Consider the following 13626-nt stretch of genomic DNA (forward strand, 5'->3'; position numbering starts at 1 on the left):
ATTATTCTTGCTTTATTATTGGAATCATTAGTAGGTATAATCTCTTAATCCCTTTTTAATTATTGCTAATTACTTTTATTTATTCATCATGTTTCATATTGTTGGTATGATTGACAACCTTGCTAGCATGATCAACATTATAATGAGTGAGTAGTCTCTTAGCTAGGGTTAATGGGTGATTAGGGGAAACCAACATGGGGAATGATTCATGCTTAAATTAATATGCTTTCATGTTTTATTTGCTTGCTTGTTTTGATCTCAACTCATGCACATGTTATATTTGATGAAATGCTAAGCCTATGAATCCTTGCATTTACTATCATCTCCTATCTTTTCAATGAGACTTGTAAGACATAACCCAACTCGAGTCTCATTAGACCATGCATGTTGTTGAGTAGGGAAGATTAAGTCGACTTGTAGGTGTTGTACAATCTAATCGATTCGGCTCCGGACCCAAACTTTCCTAGGATTGTAAGATATAACCCAACTCAATCCATCACAACAATAATTGCTTGCTTATAATTTGAGAACATGTTTGTATGATCATATCCCATGATTCCCTTATGATCCCATGACACCCTAGTGCCTTTAATCAATTGTTTACACCCCTTTTATTCATCTTGCTTGTTTATTTTCATTGTTATTCTAGTTTAGTAACCTTCTACATCAACCCAATTTGTGACACCCCTTAGACACCACTAGTTACAATAGAAATCTCATTTCAACTCCCGTCCCTTGGGATCCGACCTTTACTTGCCTCTTTACTAATTGTAGAGTTGCTTGTTAAGCTATAAATTGTGTTTTGATTCGACCGTGACCAACGACCACATCTTAATTTGTGAACACTTAGCGGGATCGCATCAAAAATGGCGTTCCGTTGGGGACGGTGTTTGTTTGACTTAGATTTCCTTTTTGTTATTAGTTGTGTCTTTCTTCGCCTTGAGGAAGTAAAACTCCTCAAGGTTTGTTCTAATTGTTTTTGAGTTGTTTGATATTTTGCATGTCTAGAAGGTTACAAGGTGATTTGTTACCTTTTGACCGTGAAATCGAAAGAACCTTGACGAACAATAGGAGACTTGTTAGGAGGAATTTGAGAGGTGTTGGTGAAGTTGTTCAACCCACTAGTGAGTTTGTCAATCCTTTCGCAATAGAAGGAGAAGAAAACCCATTACACAATACCCCACAAAATCCACCTACAATGCAAAAATTCTCGTCACACTCCGTACCCACCGAGGAGAATCTACCAAATGGTACTCCTACACCGCAACATCTCACCGGAATTTTATTGCCAAGTCCGCCTTCATCCAACTAGTTGAGAGGAGCCAATTTAGGGGGATGCCTAGTGAGGATCCTCATTCTCATATGGAAACCTTTTGCGATTATTGTGATGCTATCTCTCAAACGGGCGTGACTCAAGACCAAATTAGATGGGTCTTATTTCCTTTTTCCTTAATCGGCACCGCAAAGCAATGGTTGAAGGGCCTTGATAAGGCCACCCTTGGAATAGATTCTTGGAAGAAGTTGGCTCTAGCTTTCTACAAAAAATTCTACCCACCGGAAAAGACCAACATGCTAAGAGCTCAAATTACGGGTTTTAAGCAAAGGGATGAAGAGTCTTTGTATGAAGCTTGGGAGCGGTTCAAAGGTATTTGTCGCTCATGTCCTCACCATGGACTTAGCGAATGGTTTTTGGTACAACAATTTTGGAATGGTTTATATGAAGATTCTAGGAACATTCTCAATATGGGATCAAATGGAATGTTCACCGAAGTTGATGACAATCAAACATGGAACAAGATTGAGGAAATGGCGGTCCATAACTCACAATATAGTAGACCTCGCAAGGCTACTAGAGGAGGAAAGCATGAAGTGGACTCCGTTACTCAATTGGGTGCTCAACTTAGTGCTCACATTGACACAATCAACTTGAAGTTTGAACAAGCTATGGCTAGACTTGAGGAAAACTCAAAATCATCGAAGCATCATGTTAATGCCATGACGGCATCCTCATCAATCCCAAGTGGGATATGTGAGAATTGTGGAACTTTGGGACATGACCAAAATGAATGTAGGGGAACAAATGAACAAGTGAATTCTTTCCAAGCATACAAGAGTGGTACCCCTTATTCCAACTTTTACAATGAAAACACCAAATTCCATCCAAATCTCTCATACAAAAGCCAAAATGTTCAAAACCCTCAAACAACATACACTCCACCACCCATGAGAAACCAAAATCAAAGACCCTTTTACAATCAAAACCAAGGTTACCAAAATCAAAATCCATACAATCACCAAAATGACCAAGGTTTTGATGTCCAAAAAGCGGTCCTCCAAATGCAAAAGAATCAACAAGAATTTTTCACCCAAATGCAAAAAGATAGCCAAGCAAAGGAAACCACCATCAACAACATTCTAGCTCACACCAAGATGTTGGAAACACAATTGATTCAACTAGCATCTTCAAGCTCACAAAGACAAAAGGGGCAATTACCACCTCAAAGTAATCCCCCGAGACATGAAACGGTTAGTGCCATTCACTTGAGAAGTGGCACAAGGTATGAAGCACCGAAGAAGCAAGTTGAGGATGAAGTTGTGGAAGCTAGTGAAAAGGAAGAAATTGTGCAAAACTCCAAAGATGGAGAATCATCAAAAGAAGAAAGTTCAAAGAAAAATGAAGACAAGGCCAAAGAGAAGGAGCCCATTGTGATTAGACTTCCTTTTCCAAGTCGTCAAGCCAAGCCCAAATTTGATGATCAACTTGGAAAGTTCATGGAAATTGTGAAGAATTTAGAAGTCTCAATTCCTTTCACGGAATTAATCAATCACGTTCCGGCCTATGCAAAGTACATGAAAGATATCCTCACAAAGAAGAAGTCGATCCGGAAACTTGAGACTATCGCCTTCACTAAGGTGAGTAGTGCAATACTTCAAGGGAGTTCACCTCCAAAGTTAAAGGATCCGGGAAGCTTCTCAATACCATGTACCATTGGCGACACGACGATCAACAAAGCCTTATGTGATCTAGGGGCTAGTGTGAGTGTCATGCCATACTCGGTAAGTAAAAGGTTGGGGATGGGAGAGCTTAAATGCACCAACATCACACTCCAAATGGCCGATAGATCGACGAAGACACCATTAGGGATATGAGAAGATGTCCCCGTGCGAATTGGGAAGTTTTTCATCCCGGTGGACTTTGTCATTGTTGATATGGAGGAAGATTCCAACATTCCAATCATCCTAGGAAGACCTTTCCTACACACCGCCGGTGCGGTAATTGATGTGAAACATGGTGAGCTCACTCTAGAAGTGGGAGATGAAAGCATAACGTTTAATCTTGACAAGACCATGAGAGATCCTCGTTTGCATGAGCCATGTTTCATGATTGATCATTATAGCCGAAAAGATGAGAAGAAGAAATCGGAACTCCAATGGAAGAAGAAAATTGAAGATGCTCCATTCAAAGAGCAAGTGAATTGTGACAAGGAGAGCTTGCAAAGCTCATCAAAATCAACCAAGGAAGAAGAGGATGGCCTCATTGGCCAAGAGAAGAAATTGGGAGAGTTGTCTCCATCTAAGCAAGAGATTTTCAATGATCAACTCAATGAAGTTTGTGGTCTTTGGGACGACGAATTTGAAGGGATTTTTAATTCCTACATTGGACATGCCATCGATCATGATCAACAACAAGGGCCACGGTCCATTGAGAACCTCTACCATGATAATGAACAAGCTTTTGATTACTTCTTCAAGGTGTTGAGCAACATCAACAACACCTTGAACATGCCCCCTTGACATCTCATCAAGAATGAGAGTTTGGTGGAGTCCTCCCTAAACCACCACTTGTAAATATTTCTAACTCCCTAACTTACATTTCAATTCTTGTATTGCATTTTTGTCATCTTTGGATTTTTATTTACTTTGATCAAAATAATTGTCATGTAAGAGAGAAGTGAGGGAGGGACTAACAATTTCAATTGATGTGTAGTGCTTTACCTTAGTGTGGGGATGGCAATTACCTAGGCTATCCATGCCTTAGTAGTGCCCCCACAATGAAGAACACAAGACTTGAAGAAAGAATGGAAGAATGATAAAGGGAATGCGCTGTGCACGGGTGGAACTGAATCCGTGTACATAGGGGAAGAATCCGAGCGGATTCCCAAGAATCCGCCCGTCTTATGTAATCCGAGCGTCTGCGAAAAGACGCCCGTCCCAATCAAGCGCTGAGTTTTGAAAATTTCTTGATCTGTTAAAGAATCCGAGCGGATTTCGAAAATCCGCCGTCTTGAAGAATCCGTCCGTCCTGGGAAAAAGACGTCCGTCTTTGCGGTGAGGAAAACAAGCAAATTTCTCGACGAGAAATCCGTCCGTCTTTGAAGAAATCCGCCCGTCCCTTAACAAAAGAATCCGAGCGGATTCTCGAGAATCCGCCCGTCTTTAGGCGAGTTTTTGCAAAGGTAGAAGAAGCAGAATCCGCACGGATTGAGCCTAATCCGCACGGATTGCCCTGCGATTTTAAAAATCTCGGTCTCTTTAAAACCCCTCCCACCTTCATTCATTCATTCATTCATTCATAAACACTACCCACAACATCAAAACCCTCATCCTCTCCATCATAAAAACAAAAACCCTCAACAACATTCAACAAAAAAAAATCAAACCATCCTTCCAACAACAAATTAATCACTCCTTCTTCAACAAAAATCAAAACCAAGAACAAAATCTTCAACCTTTGAGTCGATTTTTGTTTTCATAAAGGCAAAGCCTTTCACCTTCAAATCGATTTGGGCATACTACAAATTGAAGATTTTTCATTCTTTTCTTGGTTAGTTCATCAATGGCAAGGACTAAGGGAGCAACAAAGGCACCAAAGGCTAAGGCACTCTCACAAAGGCAAAAGGCTCTTCAAACAAAGAAATCTTTGGCTATGGTGGTAGCAACACCAAACTTGGAAGTGCAACAACAACAACAACCTTCTATGGGAGCAACAACACCTTCTACTCCGGTAGTTAATCAACTTTTGCATTATCCGGAGGTAACTTTTATTTCCGATACCCATAGAAATACCTTTGTCAAGTTTGCTATGAAATCTATTCAATCCACCAAATTCATATGTGAGGATACCTTGGGAAAATTGGGTGTTCTTGAGCAAACAAAAGCCTTTTTCAAAGCCATGGGGTTGAAGAAATTGTTTGAAACAAAGGAATTGACATACCCCTCCCTTGTCTTGGAATTTTTAAGTTCTTTGAAAGTCACCAAAGTTGAGAATAGGGAAAATCTCGAGTTTCGTCTAGCTAATGTTAGTAGACGCATTACCTTTAAGGAATTAGGTGAAATTTTGGGTCTTAGTGATGAATCGCGTTATCTTAAGCATTATGGAAAGTATGACCCCGAGCCTCTTTGGGAGGCAATCTCCGGGAAGAAATTTGAAGATTTTCATGCATGTCGTGCTCTTTTGGTCCATCATCCGGGCATAAGAGTATGGCACAAGGTTGTGGGAAATACCATAATTGCTAGGAAAGACACCAATCATTTCACAAGACTTGATTTTATTCTCCTTGAATCGGCTTTGAATATCGGAAGAATTCATACCAAGCCTTACAATTCTTTGAGGCTCTTGGTAGATAGATGGCTCAACGTCGATAGTGGGAAGAAGGGCACGACCGTTATTGTCAATGGCGGCCTAGTCACGGTCCTAGCTAAGCACTTTGATCCTAACTTCAATAAGGATAACAAGTACAAAGCAAAGGAAGGTGGCCATCTTATTGATATGCATATTATGATTCACAAGTTCAAGTGGGTTGCCCATAATCCCCTTGACACTAAGTATGGATGGCTAACTAGTGAAGCTAGATCGTTCACCTTGCCCTCGAAGATTTGTCGTCTAAGCGTCCACCGGACCAATTATCTACTTCCCCTTTCCGAAGAAGCCGAGTATATCATTCAACAACAAAAGGGTGATCTTGAAACCCCCTCCTCTTCTATTGTCATACCACCTTACCCCTTTGAGTATGAAGAGTTCAAACCGGAAGGAATTGAAATTGGGAAAGACTATGTGACTCTTCTCATGCAAGCAATGCACAAGCAAGCCTATGAAGATCGGAAAAATGCTTATTTGGCTCAATATCCACCCCTCCTACATTTAGCTAGGCAAGGACTCCTTGATCCATCTTGTCCTTTGCCTAGTTGGGCGGATAGAGAAGTCTTATTTCCGGGTGCATCTAGGGACGTTGTGGGAGACAATGAGGTTGTTGGAAATGATGAAGAAGTTGATGATAATATTGAGGAAGATGCAAGTGAAGATGGAGAAAGAAATGGTGAAGATGATGATGAGCAAGATGAGGAAGAAAGTGAAGAAGCAAATGACAAGGAAAGTGGCAATGTGACCACTTCTCATGAGGGAAGTGATGATGATGATAGCATGATGGAAGACTAGCAAGCCTTGGAGACTCCTACTCTCCCATGGTTTGTCTATATCTCTTTGTATTTTATTTCATTTTGATCATTGTTGGTTTAGTCCTAGCAACATCAAAGGACTCACACCTCGGTACCATTGAGGTGTTCTTATTTTATTGTTCCCATTTGTAAAATCCAAAATGACAAATTAGTTTCATGCATAGCATAGTGTGTGCATGAAATATACCCATCCTTGGACATTAGCAATAGTGTCTCACTCGGTTTGGGGAAGTTATTGCATACGCAACGGGAGGTAATCTAAATTATCCTCTCCGTCATAACAAAAACCATGCATCATGTAGTGTAGCTTAGTATAGAATTGCATTTAGTATAGAAATCATGCATCATCTTTGCATAATTTCCATCATTTTGGCCATTGAGGACAATGCCCATATTAGTGTGGGGATGGGAATTCTAACATTTAACTCTTATTCAAAAACCATAAAAATTGAAAAAATTTCAAAAATCATAAAAATTGAAAAAATTGAAAACCCAAAAACAAGTTCATTTCCTTTGTATATATTGTCTTGTATATATTGTGTTTGTTTATCCTTGTTCACATTGATTGACTACGCCACATCCGAGACATGAGGATATTGAAGACCGCATGGTATGATCTTTCCAATCTCCTTTCTCCTCTTTATGTTAATGACTATGTGGCTTTATTTTAATTGATGCGGTATAACAATGTGAATCTAGGACTTGCATTTAGATTATATGTCATATTAGTTGGTAGAATCATATGCATTAGGCTGTTTATATGCTAGTTGCATCATGGCATGTAGTTTGCATGTTAGAAAAATTTTGCGAAACCGTCTACTTGGGAAGCTTGACAAATGTATATAGGCCCTAGTAGATGCTTTTTATTCTTAAGACTTTGCTTGTTAGAATGCTTGTAAAACACCCTAGGATGTGTCATGCTAGTATCCTTTGACCCATGGTTTAAGGCCTAGTCAAGAGTACCTTGTGGTGTGATAACTCCTTGGCTACCGTTTATTCCAAGGTGACCCTTGAAACCATGCATCCATCATTCATCCATGTTCTACCACATTTTGTCAACAAAAGAGAATGGGCACAAAAAGAAATCAATTTGAGTTCAATGAAATGAAAAGTGAAAGAAAGTTTGCAAAAATGCATCAAATGAAAAGAGGAGCAAAAATAGAACTCCTAAGCTTCAAATACAAGGCACCCTCGTTACTAATTGGGGTGACTTTGAAAATGTTCAAAAAGAAATGCAAAAAGTTGTCAAGTGTTGAAATGCCAAAAATCAAAATGAAATGGCAAAGAAAGTGTTCTCAAATGTCAAATGCCACAAGAAATTGGGGGAGGAAAACAAAAACAAAAGCAAACTCCCAAAAGTGAAACTCGAATATCTATTGATCCCTTTATCCATCATATCCATTTTTGTGCATGGTAGAGAGGGGACGACCCTTCTTCTTGTCTAGGCAAGAGGGGGAATTCCGCGATCCTCCAGTGTTTCTAACACCATAGGGAGTCTACTCTTGACAAAAGCATTTAACGATTGAGGACAAAGGTACCCTAGCTTGACACAACTTGGAGGTGATTTATTGGTATCCTTCTAGGCTTAGTAGTTTGAACAAATTGCATCTATGAAGGATTGTGTACCCTTGAATTGCTTCCCTTGTAGATAATTTCCGCCACTTGATGAGGGAGTGGCTATTCTTTTTGTAGATGCATCCATTATGTGTTTTTGTGTGCTTAATGTTTGGATGTGTCGCCATTTTGGCAAGACCCACCTTGCCTTGCAAGAAGACATCCTACCTCATGGTTGTCTTGTTGTGAGTTGAAGGGGCGGAGTGAGACCCGCTAATTGTCTCATATCGGCTATATTATTAGGATAGGTTAGTATTGGGCCTAGTCTTTGTCACCTCTTTACTCGGGACGAGCAAAGGTTCGGTTTGGGGATATTTGATGTGACCATAATTGGCGCATATTTAGCCCCCGAATTAGCCTTGTTTCCATGCTTTTTAGTGCTTATTTGGGTCATTTCTTATCTTTAGTTCTTTGTTTTGCATATTCTTTGAGATTTTGATCCCTTGGTAGGAAAGGAGTAAGAATCTTGCATTTTCATGGCAAAACGAGACTAAATTGATCGAATTCAATGACCAAGCATCAAGGAGAGACAAGATTAGAAGGCCTTTGTACATATCATAGTAGAAGAGCAATGTTGAGGAAAGATCCTTGAGTCCCCAAGGAAATCCCCAAGGAACTTATGAAGAAAAGGGAAGAAAAGAAGAAGTTACTATGCTGACTGACAATCCGAGCGGATTGCCAACAATCCGTCCGTCCAGCCCTGCACAATCCGAGCGTCCCACGCTAGAATCCGCTCGGATTCCCCCTCAACAATCCGTCCGGATTCCTCAGAATCCGCTCGGATTCCACCGCCCAAATCCGTCCGTCCCGACCTTATTCCGCCCGGATTTCTTCACAGCACGGATTGTCTTCTTCAAGCTACGAAAAGAGAAGCCCTTCTCTCAGAAAATATCGGATCCTCCTTGCTCAACTTTAAAAGTGTAATTACTAGTTTAGCCCTTAGTTAACCCTAATGCATCCTCCCTAATTTTCACTATAAATACCCCATTAGTCTAATTAGAGGAGCATGTTCTTCTTATCAATAATTAGTGTAGTTAATATCAATCAAATCTCTCTTCAATATTGTAATCAAGTATTAATCAAGTTTTAATCCAAGTTTTAGTTCTTTAATCTCTCTTTTGTTCATCCTTTATTTTGGGTAATTGAAAATTATTTGGGTTATTATTGGGAGATTGACAACCTCTCAATCTAGCATTCAAGTACTTCTATTATTCTTGCTTTATTATTGGAATCATTAGTAGGTATAATCTCTTAATCCCTTTTTAATTATTGCTAATTACTTTCATTTATTCATCATGTTTCATATTGTTGGTATGATTGACAACCTTGCTAGCATGATCAACATGATAATGAGTGAGTAGTCTCTTAGGTAGGGTTAATGGGTGATTAGGGGAAACCAACATGGGGAATGATTCATGCTTAAATTAATATGCTTTCATGTTTTATTTGCTTGCTTGTTTTGATCTCAACTCATGCACATGTTATATTTGATGAAATGCTAAGCCTATGAATCCTTGCATTTACTATCATCTCCTATCTTTTCAATGAGACTTTTAAGACATAACCCAACTCGAGTCTCATTAGACCATGCATGTTGTTGAGTAGGGAAGATTAAGTCGACTTGTAGGTGTTGTACAATCTAATCGATTCGGCTCCGGGACCCAAACTTTCCTAGGATTGTAAGATATAACCCAACTCAATCCATCACAACAATAATTGCTTGCTTATAATTTGAGAACATGTTTGTATGATCATATCCCATGATTCCCCTATGATCCCATGACACCCTAGTGCCTTTAATCAATTGTTTACACCCCTTTTATTCATCTTGCTTGTTTATTTTCATTGTTATTCTAGTTTAGTAACCTTCTACATCAACCCAATTTGTGACACCCCTTAGACACCACTAGTTACAATAGAAATCTCATTTCAACTCCCGTCCCTTGGGATCCGACCTTTACTTGCCTCTTTACTAATTGTAGAGTTGCTTGTTAAGCTATAAATTGTGTTTTGATTCGACCGTGACCAACGACCACATCTTAATTTGTGAACACTTAGCGGGATCGCATCAGCTGCGTCGTGATCTAGTAGAGCAGTTTTAAGAGAGTCTTGTGGTCATGGAAGTTGTGCTGACTTAGTGTTATGAAATTGTAAAAGTTGCGATGGCTATCGATGTGGTTTTGTGCACTGTGCACGGTAATTCATGTGGTGATACGAGTATGGTCATGTTGTCATAGATTCTAGTTTGTTTACTGCTATTTCTTGTCTGTGTCGGTCGGGGTATATAGACCGTTGTGTTGGTTCCCGATGTTTCTTTCCAGTGTCGGTATGGGTATGTTCCTATTGGTTTGTATAGAGGATGATATGAAAGAGAGTAGGGTATGGTTCTGTTGTTGTCATAGTAAAGTAATATTCTGTTAATGGGACACAGTTGTGAGAGATGGTTGGAGTACTTTTGATCTTGTTTTAGATGAGGCATTGGTGGACATAGTTGTGGCAAGAGAATTATGGAACATGTGTGGTATGATATGGAAACTACAAGTGGTTTAACACCTTTTCTTGGGACAGTGAGTACGGAGTTTTGGGACTTTGTATCATGTTAAGTTAAGGGTGAGTTTAGTGATAATAAAAGAGATGAACTTGAGAAGTTAATGTGAGTATGTGTAACACTTGAGGATTGTGAGATAAGATTGTGGAGATGAGTGTATATGTATATAGAAGTATGTCGTTGTGTGGTAATGTAGAAGAGATGGAGTAGTGGTTATACTGAGGATTCTTTGATATATGTTATGGGAGTATAGATTAATTGGAGGCACGAGAACTGCTAGAGAAAGAGAGTCCTGGATATAGGAATGGTTGTAGGTCTTGAGGTTATAGTGGTTTATCGTTGACATGCGTTGATAATGAGGTTTATGAAAGGTATGGCAATGGACCTAGTATTAGTGAGTTACGAGGATGTAACTTTTATCTTAAGAGGAGTAGGATGCGACAAAGAGAGTTTGATGATTGTACATGTTATAGTACAATTAGAAGTTTGAGTGTTGGTGTAGAGTAAGGATGGATTTGTGTTGGGGTTGATTTTATTACAGGTAATGGCAGTGCTCGTAGTGGTATGATGTTTAGGAGTGTGAGTAACGGATTGTGTGAGGATGTTTATGTGTGTGAGTAAACTTCGAGGACAAAGTTTGTTTTAAGGGTGGTAGAATGTAACATTCCGTCTTGAGGGTTGATCTTATTTTGTGGATTGTCTTAGTATTGAGTTGCTAGTGAGTGTTATGGAAGTGAGACAAGGTTGGCAACATTATATTGTGGTTATTCGGTAATATTATGGAGCCAGTATTAGGAGGCTATGTTGAGATTATATCGTGAGCCGTGTTGTGGAAGTAAGCGTGGTTAGTGGACTTAGTGTTAGGTGTCCAGGTTTTATAGGTTGGGTTGGAACTTCGGGGACGAAGTTCTTTTTAAGGGGGGAAGACCGTAATACTACGGATTTTATAAGCTAAGTACTCGACCGAGTAGAGCTTACTCGGCCGAGTAGTGTCAAGGGTGTAGTCTGTTTGGGTTCTGCCGAGGAATACTCAGCCGAGTATAGTGAATACTCAACCGAGTAGAGGGTACTCGGCCGCGTATACACTTTACTCGACCGAGTATCCGGTCTGGCGAGTAATATTTCAGCGGTTTGATGCGGGAGTGTTTAGGGTTATTTAATATTGAAAGTCAGTTTCTAAACGTCATTTACAACCCTAATCATTTTACGACTACTCTAATCACTCCCTAATCCTCCACTGTGTGTGCAATCGTCGTAGTCCTTGTGTTCAATCCTTTATTCTACTGTTGGTAAGTCCTTATTTCCCATGTCATTTATGCTATTTTAGGGTTTACTGTATATATGGAATTGGGAAAAGGGGATTGTGCAATGTGTAATTGTGCTATGTGGTTATTGTATAGGAGAAGACTTCGTAGAGGAGCCTTTCTAATTGTCCGGTTTCCGTATTGCTGTTGTTGCTAAGGTAGGGTTTCTCCTACTCAGTACTGTTAATTGATTGAGATTGCATATGTTTTATAATTGTTGTTATCTGCTGATCATCGGAGGATGGGTGTTGTGGTGACGGTGTTGGTGTGGTTGTGTTGTGACGGTTGTGGTGTTGTTGCTAAGGTATGTTTTCTCGCACATTAAGGGACAAGGATTGTTAGTCGCTCGTTGATGAGCTGGACTTGGTGGGGATGGGCTATGGTCACCTACTGGCGGAGTGGATTACCTGTTACGATGGGTAATCTGGCAGGGCTATACACTTTGGTGTGTAGACGGTTACTGTGGAGGATGATCAACCGGTTACATTATTTGTTTGTCTTATCTTGATTGAACGGTACTGACCCTGTGTTGTTGTTTTGTAAAACTTGCGGTGATCCATTCAGGGATGGTGAGCAGATTATGACAGGTAATGCAGCTGTATAGCTTTGGGACAGTCAGGGGAGTCATCACTTTGAGTCTAGCTTCCGCTGTTACGAGTTTAACTGTCTTTGATTTCAGTCGTATTGAGCCTTTACACTTTTACATTGGTTGGTGTTGGAAACATGTAATCGCTAACTCTTTATACTTTAATAAAGGTTGTTTGGAATTGGTAACTTTGATATACTAACCTCGGGAAACCGAGATGGTAACAGCCTTTCATACTTGGGTAGTACTTGGTAAGGTACCTTGGTATGAGGGGGGTGTTACACCGGGTCGTTGATGAAAGCCTTTAGCAACGAGGCGGGCTTTGTGTTGCTTCAAGCTTCCATCCGGGTTATACTTAATACGGAATACCCACTTGCAACCGATGGTATTTGGAACGGATTCGGGTGGGACAAGGGACCAAGTGGAGTTGCGAATGAGGGCATCAAATTCAAGCTGCATCGCAGCCCGCCATAAGGGATCGACAAGGGCTTGTTTCACTGTTGATGGGGTAATATAAGGGGAGGGAATAGTGGCTATCTTGGCCTGTTTAGTGTACTTGGGGTTCGGTTTTCGGATGTTGTTCGAGAGCCGTCTACCATGGGTATGTGTTGGTGGAGGTGGCGGAGGAGGAGGTGGCGGAGGAGGAGATGGGGGTCGGACGATGTGGCAGCAGTTACAGGGGAAACAGGGGAGGAGGCAGGGGTAGATGAAGACAAGGGAGGGTCTGTCGGGTTGGGTTGGACAGGGAGTTCAGTTTCTGTCGAGGTTGGAGTGTCAGGGACCGAGGGAGAGGGGTTTTGGGTAGGCTGGGCAGTGGCGGAAATAATAGGGATGGTAAAATCACACCAATCATTGGGAGACATTGTGAGCGGTGTCGTGTTGAGATTAAGTAATCGGGCATAAGGAAACTCATTTTCGATGAACTTGACATGACGAGAAATATAGACACGAGATGTCTTCGGGTCAAGAAATAAATAGGCACTTTGTATGGGTGCATAACCAACAAAAACACATTCAATAGACCGAGTTTGTAGTTTATGTGAATTGTAAGGTCACAACCATGGAAAACATAGACAACCAAAATTATGAAGGTTTTGAAAATTTGGTTCGGTGTTGAA

General features: G+C 40.4%; 1 non-coding gene across 1 annotated transcript; it reads right to left on the reverse strand.

Annotated features, from left to right (window-relative positions):
• Positions 1–1569: 1569 nt before the first annotated feature.
• Positions 1570–1676, reverse strand: LOC141589172 (small nucleolar RNA R71). Its single transcript, XR_012520121.1, has one exon. It is a non-coding gene; the product is annotated as a small nucleolar RNA R71 (small nucleolar RNA).
• Positions 1677–13626: the final 11950 nt, after the last annotated feature.

This window comes from Silene latifolia, chromosome 6, assembly GCF_048544455.1.
Source record: "Silene latifolia isolate original U9 population chromosome 6, ASM4854445v1, whole genome shotgun sequence".
NCBI classification, from domain to species: Eukaryota; Viridiplantae; Streptophyta; class Magnoliopsida; order Caryophyllales; family Caryophyllaceae; genus Silene; species Silene latifolia.